Here is a 14,921-nt window from a genome sequence, read left to right as displayed (position 1 = left end):
GGTGACAATTCCAAAGATATCTTTCGTCTTTAAAATTGTTTGAAAAATTGCTTAGTGTGTTCACTCAATTTCATTTGTCAGGGCTCTGGGAAGTTCAAGGGAAATTGCTCATGTAAACCGCCAAGGCGGCACAAGGAGCAGAGTGGCAATGGCGGAAGCCACCAGAATTCTTCGCTGGGCGGAGAATCATGTAAGCGCACTGTCAGCAGTGTTCATTCCGGGAGTGGACAACTGGGAAGCAGACTTCCTCAGCAGACACGACCTACACCCGGGGGAGTGGGGACTTCATCACGAAGTCTTCGCACAGATTGCAAGTCGTGGGAACTTTACTCTCTGGTCCCAATGAGGATCCCTGAAGGTCGCTTTCAGTGCTAGCTATTTCATAATTTTAGATTGTCCTGAGCATGATATCTCCATCCTAAATGAAACATTCTTACTGTTTGCCACCCTTGACCAGTCTTTAAACCATAGTTCCATTTTGTACCATATACAAATAAACATCCTGTACCTCCCTTTGTTATATTTATTATGGTCAACAAATGTGATTAGCTTAGTAGCTGCAGTGTCACCTAACCTCTGATGTCTCTTCTCTTGATGCTTTTCCTGATAAAAAGAACATGTACAGGAATGTCCAGCTTCATTTTGGCTGTGACTATTCGCATCTGCAAATGGTTTGCCATGAGTTATGTGCCCAGTTACAAGCACGTGACATGATCCTCTATAGATTTCAAAGGTTAAGCCTTTGCTGTTCTTTCACGTTTTCTTACATGAAATATAGCAGTGTTAACTTTACAATTTAGCAATATTAACACTATTAACACTATGAATACATACAATAAAAAAATATAACATCCCTCTACACCAACCTTCCCAACCAGGAATATCAATAAGAAGGATTCAGGCAACTTAACCTCCCCTGCCATCATGCATCATCTTCCCAGGGAGCATCTCTGACTTATTATTTTATTTCCCTGATTTCCATCATGTGTTCCATTTTTATTATCTGTTGCATTTCACTTACATAATTGCAGTAAGGGTCTCTTAGGGTCTGATTCTGAGTTGGACGCAGTTGCAGCCTTCTTTGCATCTTTTGCGGTTGTTGCGCCTGTGACTTTATGCTTATGATGCTACAATGCTAGGAATGCCATTTTTAGATTTCTCACAAATATTTAAAATGCCCGCTCTAATATATATTGCAGACGCCAGGCACATCTTATTACCATATACGATAAAAGTGCGCTGTACATTGCAAACGCTGTATCCCTTAAGAGAAAACAATACACCCACACATTATCTGAGTTCCAAAGCTCATTGATGTATATATTTGTTATTAAAAAGGATATGCAGGAATGAAAGCTATACCTTACACACACTTAGATACACTTTAAACCTTCACAGTAATGCAATGCAATGACATTACACTTTAAACCTTATGCAGCAATGCAGTGTGATGCTATTACACTTTAAACCTTATGCAGCAATGCAGTGTGATGCTATTACACTTGAAACCTTATGCAGCAATGCAGTGTGATGCTATTACACTTTAAACCTTATGCAGCAATGCAGTGTGATGCTATTACACTTTAAACCTTAGCAGGGAAAAGAGGACACAACACCGATTGTAGTTAATCACTGGGTTCCAACACCACAGAGTAATATTTCTGAAAGGGGGTTAACAATACAAATTATGCACTACAATACAACAGAGTAAATGGCTACAGTCAATGTACATACGTGAGTAGATTCACTTGCGCAACCCGGCCCGGTCCTCCGCAATCTGGTTGATTGCGTTGAGAGTCTTGTGTGACCAAGCCTGCTGCAGGCTCTCTTTATTCACTTCATCCAAAACATAACACAATGGATACTGTAATCTCTTTGTCCATTGGACACAGGGATGGTCATTTACAGTACAGGAGAGGTCATAGGTTGATTTGAAAAGGTGGGCGATGTCTTTCTCAACTGCTCTTGTGGGTGGTCTCCTCTGGATTCCCGCCGCATACATAATATACAGTAAATACAGTTTATATCTATATTCTACTTCTGCACATAACTATACGCAGGAACATGCGATCTTCCTCAAACCAACGAACACCAGAATGTTTCCCTTAAAATACCCTACAGCTGGATACCAAACACCACCTTGTAACCTTGTTCTGTCCCCTCCTATCCTGTAAAGGTGAATCCCTTTGTTCTGTCACCATTTAAACAGCTATAATTTTCTGATGTGGTGCAAGGGGACTATGTGTACAATGTGCACTATTTGGATTAAATATGTAATGTTTTGATAGCCCTCCATGCGTTCACAAACTCTGCCGTAAATACCCACACCACGCGCAGGACCGCGGGAGCGACCGTGCGCAAATTGCGGATATGTGCACGTACGGCAGAACAAGTACATGCGCAGCAGGCCATCTGTATGTAATTTGTACGTGATGTGTGTACTGCAATATTTTTCGACTTTGACAGTCCACCCTTTGGCAGTCACCAATAACTGCCACTATCTAATCACTAAACAGAAAAATATTAAAGCAATATTTACAGACGATGATGATCAGGGGAGAGTTGTAGGTGGTAAATGTATGACCTAGTGGGACAGTAAAAAGTATGTATGTATGTATGTATGAATCCATGTCTGAGGGGCATGTATCATCGTGCCGTATATGTTCAAGATAAGCTTCGAGGTATTGCGAAGTATACATTAAATCCTTCTTATCCCGTATTAAGGGTCTGTAAGTGGGCCAACAAACACTACCGAGCTCTTTTTGGCTTCTTGTTCCAACAAATGGGGTGCACATTTAGTTGATGATACATGGAGGGGGAACATATGTGAGTGCTAGTATATGTGGATATCACCTGTCGACTATGTATGTCATTAACTGAAGGTAGTAGAGATGAAGATAAGACACATATCTAAAATACATTCACATAACATTTTCATAAACATTCTTGGGTATGGTCGATTTCTTTTCAGGATCAGTGTATCTGGGCAGAGGGGGAGACTAAGGAAAAACGGGTGAAAAAAACAGGCCATGGAATTCATTTGCAATCCTTATCATAACATTGTTTCTATGGATGGGTCGTAAATTAAATCTGCTGCTGTAACAGCATCCCCGCTCCTTAGACTCATCAAATTTGTGCCGTGCTTGCACCGCGTTAGAATTCGAACACACCTAAATATCAAGCCAATAATTATGACGACTCCCAGGATACAAAGGAGAAACTTCCCTACACTCATAATAACATTTTGAGCCCACTCTCCTAATCCTGAGAACCAATTTCGTGGGTTCAACCATGAGACCCAGCCGGTCAGCTAATTACCCACAGCGGTCAGGGTAAGATTGTGCCTCCTCCGGAACTCCCACTTCAACTGCAATATATCATCCATCTTTTGATCGATGATCTCGGTTGGGTCATCAGTGCTGTTTGTAATATACGTGCAGCACTTCACACCATATTGAGTTGCCAAAGTGACACAGTACCCACCCGTCACGGCTGTGATATAATTGAGGACCATCCTGTGCTGGATCAGTTCCGTCTTGTAAGCTTGTAACTCCCTTCCTGTATACCTGAAGGTGTCGTCATACATCTCAGTGATATTATCTATCAAGTTCGCTAGTGCATGGATATACCTATAATTTATGATTCCTCTGGCAGTACGGGTGATGTCTAATGCGAGAAGGAAATTAATCCCAGTGGATTCGTGGATCAAATCAGAGGCTACGTGCTCTGTTCTTTGTATGAGGTGTCTCTTAACGATGTGTTCACAGTGAGTATGAGTATAAGGAGCCTGAGCACTGCGGCGGACATCTTTCATCTTATCATGGGTTATGGTCATGACCTCTTGCAACACTCTTCCAATGTAACACAATCCCTCTGAGTTCGGGGCAAGCCACTTATACGCCTTCCTCCCACATATGAAATAGGCATCATCGGGGAGAACATAGGGGACAGAATATGACATTACCATATTACAAACTTTCCAATTGAAAAACCCAATCCCTAGTTCTCCCATCTGCTCAGTACAAGTATCAGGCTGGATGATATGAGCACAGTACCCTGGTGATACTTCTCCAACCCACATAGTCTTGCTACCTCGAGTATACCTATACCGGAAATACCTTCCACTGTTGGCTATTTGGCGTACAAGTTCAGAGTCTATGGGTATCTTATCAGCTCTGTGCGAAAAGGCCATTGTCTGGTTATTCCACGTCACTTCCCAATTTCCCGGTTTTCGGTAATTGGAAATATTGAAACATAATAAGGATCTATCTACATGATACTGGTGGGGCTTCAAACTAGGGGGCCTAGAAATATTGAATTTCTAGTCCACCGGTCTCCCACCCCGTAATTCGAGTACCTCATCTATTGCTAAAGGGTACGGTACTAATCCTGACTTGCTCTGACCTTGAGGTACTTGTGAGCACACCCAGCACTCTGTTTGGTTTAAAACCTTACCCACTAGTGAGTGGTAATTACTCAATGGATGACGGTCCATGTTGATATTAAGGCTGGACTGACATCTCTGGATGCACCCAACTATGGCCCTCATTCCGAGTTGATCGCTCGCAAGGCGAATTTAGCAGAGTTGCTCACGCTAAGCCTACGCCTACTGGGAGTGTATCTTAGCTTCTTAAAATTGCGACCGATGTATTCGCAATATTGCGATTACAAACTACTGAGCAGTTTCAGAGTAGCTTCAGACTTACTCGGCATCTGCGTTCAGTTCAGTGCTTGTCGTTCCTGGTTTGACGTCATAAGCACACCCTGCGTTCGCCCAGACACTCCCCCGTTTCTCCGGCCACTCCTGCGTTTTTTCCGGAAACGGTAGCGTTTTTATCCACACGCCCCGATAACGCCGTGTTTCCGCCCAGTAACACCCATTTCCTGTCAATCACACTACGTTCGCCAGAGCGAAGAAAAAGCCGTGAGTAAAAATACTATCTTCATTGTAAAATTACTTGGCGCAGTCGCAGTGCGAATATTGCGCATGCGTACTAAGCGGAATTTCACTGCGATGCGAAGAAAATTACCGAGCGAACGACTCGGAATGAGGGCCTATGTTCTCACAATTCTTACAAATGCAATTTTCCTCAGCCAATAACCCTTCACAGTGCCTCCGAGCTCCTTGACTACCAGATCGTTTTCTGATACTCGCCTTTGCTTGAGTGATGTGTTGCTCTTGAAATTCTACAAATCCGTCCTCGCCATCAGAACCCATTCCAGATCCTTTCTCGACCTCTCTGGGACTCTCACCGAAACAGACTGTCCTGGTCAACAACAGGATTAACAGGAAAACCCCGAACGCAGTCTCTTGGGGTAAGTCCATCTTGTTAAGGGAAGAGAAGGGAAACTAGAAGGGGGAGAAAGAGAAGGAGAGAAGGAGGGTAGTGGGAGATGGAGAAAATAATAATAAAAAAAAAACTGGTGCGACAACCGCCTCTGGTCTTGTTGTTCTCCGCGCTCAGGTGCCGTCTCAACAGTCCTGCCTCTCAACCTTCCCGGAACAGACACTCCAGTGATACGATGTTCTCTACACTCTGCTCTTTGTCACGGGTTCTCTCCGGGTCAGCGACCTTTCTGTAGGGAACATAAATCTTGCATTTCAATGTGTTTAACTGTTGTGTATTATCAGTTGTGTGAAGTAAACCATCTGTGGAAACTGAAAAGAGAGGGGAAATAATAAAAAGAAAATTTGTCAGATTTGCGTTCACCATCAGGCTGTCACACCATCATGTATATCGGTATCTATGCACAGTCTCCCTTCACCAGTATTCCCATTCTCCACCCTTTGTGCATGTCCAGGCACACTGATACTGGTGTCCCTATGCTGGTGAGATATACTGGGTTTGGGCAGAACTCTGAATAGACCGAGTAGGCATGTGACGTTTGAACTGTAATCCTGTTGGTGAACGTAAGAGGATGAAGAGGGAGCTTTTGAAAACCAATCACATAGAGTTTAGTAACAGGTAAGCTTGTAAAGGCAAAGAAGATTTTACAATGTTTGACATCTGGATTGGGCACTACGGGGAATGATTCCCTAATCGGTCTGTTCCCCTTAAAAAAAATTCTATGTGTGTTATATCTCTACTGGGACTATCCCAGCCATCAATCCAGTGTCTTGTCCATTCTAAGTTCATAGGTAACCCGGTATCCTTGAGATAATTTCCTCTACCTGTGATGGACATGCATCTAAAACAGTGAAATGCAACATTAGTCTTCGTGGGTATCTAACATATTTTGTGCTTCCTGGGTGGGAGCACTCTATATGTATACCATCTCTAACAAAACTCCTGTTAAGTTACTTAGAGGTCACTTCTGCTAGAGAGAGAAGCAAAAGTTTAGAGGCCTCCTCCTAACCCCAGTAAGTTCTGTCAGAAGGGTAAAGTTGCATTTATTCTGTTCTTCCCATTAACCGAATCTGTGTTTTATATATGTGGCTCGTGATTCTTTACTATATGTCCCTTGATCCCGTCTATGTGTTTAATAACGTGGCTTGTTTACTCTGTTTAGGGGTCTATATTGGCTATGTGCTGTACTACTCTTACAATCTCTAGCAAAATGTCCTTTATTTTTACAAATGTAACATATTCTCGGTCTTTTGTTACTTTTAGGGTTTTGGGGTTTGGGCTGATGAGACTTTGGTGTAAGAGCCTGCATACTTTCAATCCTTGGCCTCTCCTCCTGCAGTTCTCTACGCCTAGCAATATTCTTATGGTGTTCAATCGCGCACTCTCTACGACAAGCTATCCAATCAGGCAAAAAATGTTTGTACCCTGTCCCTTACTGTCTGATTGAGTCCGTCCATTAATACAGAAACAGCTACCTCCCTGTAATTCGCATCGTTCCCTGTATCTGATACCCCCATGTATCTATCTATTATTTGCAGGTCCTGATGGAAGTATTCAGATGTCATTTCATTTTCCCTCTGTTTTACGGAGAAAATATTTCTCCACTTAACAGTTGTGGGGAAAAACAACTCAAGTTGCATGTTAATTTGCTGTAAGTTCTCCTGATTGTGTTTTGTCAGTCATAAGACTATTCGACTCTAATCTACAATCAGTGATACATTTTTGGGTGTCAATATTGGGAGGTAGGCACGCTTTCAAAAATATCCGCCAGTGTTTGTCGGTTCATATGCATTACCCAGATCTCTGAAAAATTTCTGACATCTGGCTACATGCTTCCGAGGGTCGGGGAATTCTGAAATGATTGATCGCAGCTCATCTCTGGGCCACAGGTAATACATTGCATTATTCCTGGTGAGGATTATTCCCTGACTATTGGTTCCCCCATTGGGAGTTAATATTTCCAAGACAGAGTGTAATCCTACCGTTCCGTTCCTAATCTGTTTACAGTGAGGTGTTGTTGTTTCTGTGCAATGAACTGTCTCATACTTACCGGTAGCTGTGACCTCACCAGTTCTTTCATTGGGGAATATTGTTACTGCACTACCTGGTTGGACAGGCCCCACCTGAGTTTCCTGCAAGGTGACTGCTTGGAGGAGAGCTGCGATTTGGCTGAATCCTTCATCTTCCTGTGACCTAAAACCTTGGAGAGACTTCAAAACAGGATACATTTTGCAAAAGTTAGTGTTAATACATTGCTCTTTCATATTACTATCATTTACGGATGTATCATTGACTGTATCCTTCTGTTCCCCTTCGACCTGTGTCGACAATGGTGTGTTTGTGTTCTCATTCCCGCTAGGTTTAGAACCTGCTGCGTATGTTAATTTCCCTTGCATATCCCCTTCTTGTTGCCATAAATTTATACAATCTGTATGTCTAATCCTTTGTTTTCTGGATTTTATTAGACATATCCTAATCCTTAAATTCTGCAATACCTCTGGTTCAAAACTGCCTACCTTAGGGAATGGTTCCCTATCTTCCGCAGTCATACGTTCCCATTCATTGCATAAAACTTCTGTATGTGGACCATGCTTCTCACACATTATGTACCTCGCCGACCCCCTGGGCCGCGGAATATCAACCTGAACCCTGGTTGAACGTCCCTTACTTGAGCAACTGGCCCCCATTAAACCAAAATACTCAATATAAGGCAACGGTGAAAGTTCTCTGAGTGCTTTCACCCACTCACGCCACCGTTGGCCAGTACTACCATACACTGTGGATAGCGCAGGCAATGTATCCAACCTAGGTCCCCTGTGTAGCTTCTATTTACTGGACGTTTCAGGGAATAACTAACCCTTTCCAGTAAATATAGGCTGTTTGAGATTTCCTGAGAGAGACCAGCGAAAACTCCCTAAACCTTTATTATACACAAATCACGCTTGCGTATGCTATATTCAGCGCTAATGATACTCTTTTTACGAGCTTTGCGTAAAATCGCGGTATCACGTTGCGCTAACTATTGCACCCACGAACTCGCGGTCCAATCACACAGTGTATAGGTACTTGTTACTTATCCGCCGTACGACCACTGGAATCGATTTTCAGGCTGCAAAACCTCAGCCGAAGCGTATCACAAAACCTAAATGGGTAAACCTCGCTGACCCCCTGGGCCGCGGAACACTCTAAACCTCGCTGACCTCCTGGGCCGCGGAACTCTCTAAACCTCGCTGACCTCCTGGGCCGCGGAACTCTAAACCTTGCTCCTTTGTACTTCAATCTATATTAACATGAGTCAGCTGCCTCACGCCACCAAGCCTCCACTCACTTGATGTACCACTCGACGGGAACCTGAATTCACTGGGTCCACTTCGTTCTCTGTTACATTTGCTCACTCACGCTCGCTCACTCAAATACACTTTGGTTTTTCTGTACAGAAAATTATCTTTCATTCAGATAAACAGCTTTATTCCCAGAGGCAATACAGTAAAAAAGGTTTTATTTAAACTAAATCTTGGAAACTGAGCAATTTGTGCTACTGTAGCGAGCGTACTTCTTACGCAATTTGCATAAACACGCGATCGTGCGTGTCTTAAGCTGCATACGCAGTCTTGTACTTTGTCCGAGACACGTGTACAAAACCGTACGTCCGCAATAGCACAAATCACACAATTCTATCAATGTGAGCAATATTAACTATAATCGCTCACTTAACACAACACACAGTTTCTTCTGTATAAACCTTTACAACTAGGCCAGGCTGCGTGTGTGTCTTACACTTACTTCCTTAAATATTTATTTTATTTTTTTAACTATTTAGCACAAAATATCTCCGGTTTTCACATAGTTCTAAATGAATCTAGCAATAATCAATAATTCAAATGGTATGATTCAGATTGGATAGCTATCTTGCAGAACATGCACTGATATAAATATACACATAATTATAATAATATTATATATAATATATATTTATATAATATATATCACTTGACTCTCATAGAACACCCACACAGTACACACCTACTGAAATGAATGCATTTCCTTTAAAGTCTCTAATTTGCATATCAATGCTGTGTGCTTTTGACTGCCTGTTCAAGAGGGTTGTTCACTGCTAAGAAAAAGCAGTTACACAGGTTAATTTGCATTTCAATGGCTATCTTATAGTAAGCAGAGTTAGCTAAATCTTAGAGGTAAAAGAAAAAAAAACTTTTTTTTTCCTTTTTCTGTGTGTACTTCTTACATCAAGTATTCATCTCCCTATTAACTTTCATTAAGCCCCATCTTAAGCTATTTGTAATTGACTATGGCATGGGTTATATAAATGCATTGGTAACTCATAAATGGTGATTGATGTGACCATGGAAAGCTGATTTTTATGAGCAGACTGAAAATCAGCCATTAAGAAAAATGACCTTCCCACAATGGCTGCTGCTCCTCCCCCTTCCACATCCATGAGGGTTACACAAAATGGTGGACAGGCCATGTGGTTAGTCCAAAATGGAGGACAGACCATGCGGCTTCCTTTGTCACAAAGAAATCACGCACCATGCAAGCACCTGAAGTTAAAAATAAAAACTATATCAAAGCTATGCCGCAACTTTTAAATATACTTTTAAACCTACTTAACAGATAAACAATCCAATCTGAATCAAACACACTATGACTTATTTGAACCTTGTTTTGCAACAATAAAAATACATTTTAGCATCTTAAATATTATGAGAAACGCATTGTCCCTTGAAATTTTCATATCAGCGTCTTACTAATAACACAACACAATACACACGGATATGATTTTTTCATCAGCTTCTCAATGCGTCCATTGGAGCCGGTCAATTTCAGCCGCGTTTGTAATGTACAGTGCATTATCAAGAACGTGATATCGCGGACCAGAGCCCCCATCTATGAATGCCATTTTTAGATTTCTCACAAATATTTAAAATGCCCGCTCTAATATATATTGCAGACGCCAGGCACATCTTATTACCATATATGATAAAAGTGCGCTGTACATCGCAAACGCTGTATCCCTTAAGAGAAAACAATACACCAACACATTATCTGAGTTCCAAAGCTCATTGATGTATATATTTGTTATTAAAAAGGATATGCAGGAATGAAAGCTATACCTTACACACACTTAGATACACTTTAAACCTTCGCAGTAATGCAATGCAATGATATTACACTTGAAACCTTATGCAGCAATGCAGTGTGATGCTATTACACTTTAAACCTTATGCAGCAATGCAGTGTGATGCTATTACACTTTAAATCTTATGCAGCAATGCAGTGTGATGCTATTACACTTTAAACCTTATTCAGCAATGCAGTGTGATGCTATTACACTTTAAACCTTAGCAGGGAAAAGAGGACACAACACAGATTGTAGTTAATCACTGGGTTCCGACACCACAGAGTAATATTTCTGAAAGGGGGTTAACAATACAAATTATGCACTACAATACAACAGAGTAAATGGCTACAGTCAATGTACATACGTGAGTAGATTCGCTTGCGCAACCCGGCCCGGTCCTTCGCAATCTGGTTGATTGCGTTGAGAGTCTTGTGTGACCAAGCCTGCTGCAGGCTCTCTTTATTCACTTCATCCAAAACATAACACAATGGATACTGTAATCTCTTTGTCCATTGGACACAGGGATGGTCATTTACAGTACAGGAGAGGTCATAGGTTGATTTGAAAAGGTGGGCAATGTCTTTCTCAACTGCTCTTGTGGGTGGTCTCCTCTGGATTCCCGCCGCATACATAATATACAGTAAATACAGTTTATATCTATATTCAATTCTGCACATAACTATACGCAGGAACATGCGATCTTCCTCAAACCAACACCGGAATGTTTCCTTAAAATACCCTACAGCTGGATACCAAACACCACCTTGTAACCTTGTTCTGTCCCCTCCTATCCTGTAAAGGTGAATCCCTTTGTTCTGTTACCATTTAAACAGCTATAATTTTCTGATGTGGTGCAATGGGACTATGTGTACAATGTGAACTATTTGGATTAAATATGTAATGTTTTGATAGCCCTCCATGCATTCACAAACTCTGCAGTAAATACCCACACCACGCGCAGGACCGCGGGAGCGACCGTACGCAAATTGCGGATATGTGCACGTATGGCAGAACAAGTACATGCGCAGCAGGCCATCAGTATGTAATTTGTACGTGATGCGTGTACTACAATATTTTTCGACTTTGACAATGCAGTTCCCTATTGTACATCTATGCATCAAAATATGCAAGGACTAAGATGCCCACTTTCAGTGTCTACAGACGCTGCAATTAAGTATTGTGTATCTTTAGATGACACCATTGGTCGCACCATTTAAAGTATCACCAGCCCTATGCTAGGTGCAGATCATCCATATGAGTATGGCCTCTAATATGGCCACAATACATTACATCTGCATCTGATTAGACAACCGCTGTCTCCACACAATATATTAGAAATGCATTGGGCATACCCCAATGCATTTCTAATATATTTCTTGGTTTGTGTGTGACTGTACTGCAACTTTGTACAAACACCATCGTGGTGCATGCATTCCTGATGCAACTCATATGCAAGCGCAGATTAAAAACATTGCACAAGAAAAAAATAAAACACATTGGCCCCCACAGGAAAAACATGCACATTGACCCCCACAGAAAACAATAAAACAAATTGGCCCACATAGGAAAAACAAATTATAATACAGCTTTTGGTATCACAATTTGTTTTAAATTTCCACTGTTTGAAAGGCCCAGTGACACCGAGAGGTTTTATAATTCTTGTCTGTAACATTTATATATTCATTTATTTATTAACATTTATGTAGCACTAGCATATCTGTATTCTTTTGCAGTTTCTGGCAATGTCCAGTAGCGGTGTATTGGGAACTAAAAGTGGCCCTGGAAAAATTAGTAGAAGTGACCTCACATAGGCAGTACCAGATGTATACCATATAACCATGGCAGCAGCACCCCCCCCCCCACATGTCAACAAACTAAACAGGCCTCACGTGCACATTAGACCACCGGGAATCTTCCCTTCTAGCCCAATGACCAAACTGCCCCCATGCATGGCAACCGCTAAAGATGGATGCATTAAAGAAGTCCACAATTGCTAATCTGTCAGTGTGGAAAAATATCCATGAATGAAAAATGGTTTCCTTTGTTTGCTGTATGAATCCTTCCATGATGGAACTTTGCTCACACAGGACTAAACTTAGGAAGTACTGATGTCTCTGGTAACAATGGTTTAAATTTAATAGAACCTTTAAGTAGCTGTAGTATTAGCTGGTCTTATCATTTCAGACATCTCCTTTCTCATGAGGACTGTCATCCATTTATTAAAGTCTGTTTTTGTGCCACTCTGAAATGTACAATTAGTCTCCTTTCTCTGATCTCTTTAGTAACTGACATGTCAAATCTTGATGTCACAGTTTGTAACTTTGTTGTGAATACCAACTGCTTCAGGATGACTGATTGAGAAGGTGGTGGGATATGCACTGGGGTACAGTATTCATTACCATTCCCAATAGGCTTTTAAGCAGACATAAATTAAGTATGTGCATGAAATATATAAGTTCCCTGATCTGTATATATCTGTTGTTCTCTATTAATAGGCAAATCCCTAATCAGACCAGTATATATGTAGATGATGTATGACAATTTCCCATTGCCATTTGTGCTAGTTCTTTGTCACTGTGCAATGTCCCCATCTATTCCACATGAATAGCTGGTAAACAGTAAGCATCATTTGTTATTGGTGTTTTCTCATGAAAGACACTTTGTTCACAATCAGTATCTGACAAAACAATGGGTGGGTTGGTTGAAGCAATTTAAAATGAACAATAGTCTTCTGCTTTAAGGGCATGGACTGTAACTGTGATTCTGCATATTTCACATGCAATAGCTTCTAATGCTTGCCATGTCTGACTCTATGGGTTGGGCTGGATCATAAGAAAAGCAGAAGATATTACCACTTCATCTGCACGGTGGGGTTTCTAATTTCTCCTATAACTGTCTCCTTTATTTCCACATATAATGCACAATTTACTTGTTGATACCCATGTAATTTTTAGTGCGGGTGCCACCTTTAGATGAATAAAATAAAAAACAACTTGTTTTTGGTTAGCGATCTTTGTGGTTTATCAACATGATCCCAACATGTACAATCATGATTGCAACAAGTGTCATCCTGTACGTATATGTTGCAAGTCACTTGACTGATCAAACAATCTCAGTAATTTACATTTTGATATGGAATGAAATGTTGTATTATTCATACTTAATGTAAAGTCAAATTCACTCACAAACTGAGCTGTGTCCCTGAGCTGTGCCAGAATAGTATACCTTTCAGAAATACACAATTGCTCTTCAGCTAACAGCATATGGTCCAGTATGATCTCTGTGCATTTATCTTTTATTAATGAATCATTGTCAGTAGTTTAAGTGCATGTTGCCCTTGTCAGTTCTCTGTGAACCTCATACTCTTGTTAGTCAGCCTCACAGCACAAGTTGTTAGACTGCTGCGTCCCTCTCCCCTTGTGTCTGCTAAATATTATTAATACTGTAGAACTTATAATCAATGGATCTTCTGTGGAGAATATGGAAAAATCTACACACAAATGTCCTCCCTCCACCAATTGTGCTCTTAGTTATCACTAGGGGATAAATAATAGAGGAATTCTTCTCATTAAGGACTGTTTCGATTCCACACACAATTTTAATTTTATGTCACTACTTCTGACTATGTTGAATTTCTCAATTTTCTAGTACACAAAGTTCAGTATCATTATCACATCCTACTTATTTGTGTAAATTTACAGGATACTAACCATCCTCTTCTGTCTCTCAATATTAACAGAATAATCTATTTCCTGTCTATTTTGAGGCTTTGTGCATGTTTCCTACATCTGACATATAGGAGCACTATAATACAGACCATACCACATCTGGAGCAACTCTCTACTCCTTTTGCCATATTGGGAAAATCCAAATTTATTACACAATCCCTAGGACCAGGGTGGTGGAAAATAATATTTTTACACTCCAGTGCTACTGATATCCATGCAATAGACACCCATGTGAGGATTAAGCATGGCTCAATACTATTTTTCTTTGCTTTTTTCCAGAACATATTAACTTTATAGTGACACTTGCCTGGCAAGTTTATACAATAACCAGCCAATGAAAATAACAACAAAAATACTACAAAAACAAGCACAGCAATCTCTCAGCTTGGCATCAGGTTTTTAACTGACAAACACCCCATTGGTACCATTTTCAAAGAGGGGCATTCATTGTTTAGGTAAAGGGTACAGCTGTAAAAACTGACTGCACACCATATGGGATTGTGAAAGATATATTTATTGAATTAGCAAATTATACATATTTGAGCAATATACTAATAGCTTCCTTCCAAGGTTTCCAAGGTATTTTCTAAAACTTTTCCTGCCAAGGACATGACATATAGAAAGCATCCTGTTAATCTTACCCCATAATGACAATCAGCTTTTGCAATCGCATTTCCAAGCAGTGTCCATGTCTTATTTGTAATA

The sequence above is a fragment of the Pseudophryne corroboree genome, chromosome 4 (genome assembly GCF_028390025.1).
Source record: "Pseudophryne corroboree isolate aPseCor3 chromosome 4, aPseCor3.hap2, whole genome shotgun sequence".
NCBI classification, from domain to species: Eukaryota; Metazoa; Chordata; class Amphibia; order Anura; family Myobatrachidae; genus Pseudophryne; species Pseudophryne corroboree.
Note: the sequence above shows the minus strand (reverse complement) of the source record.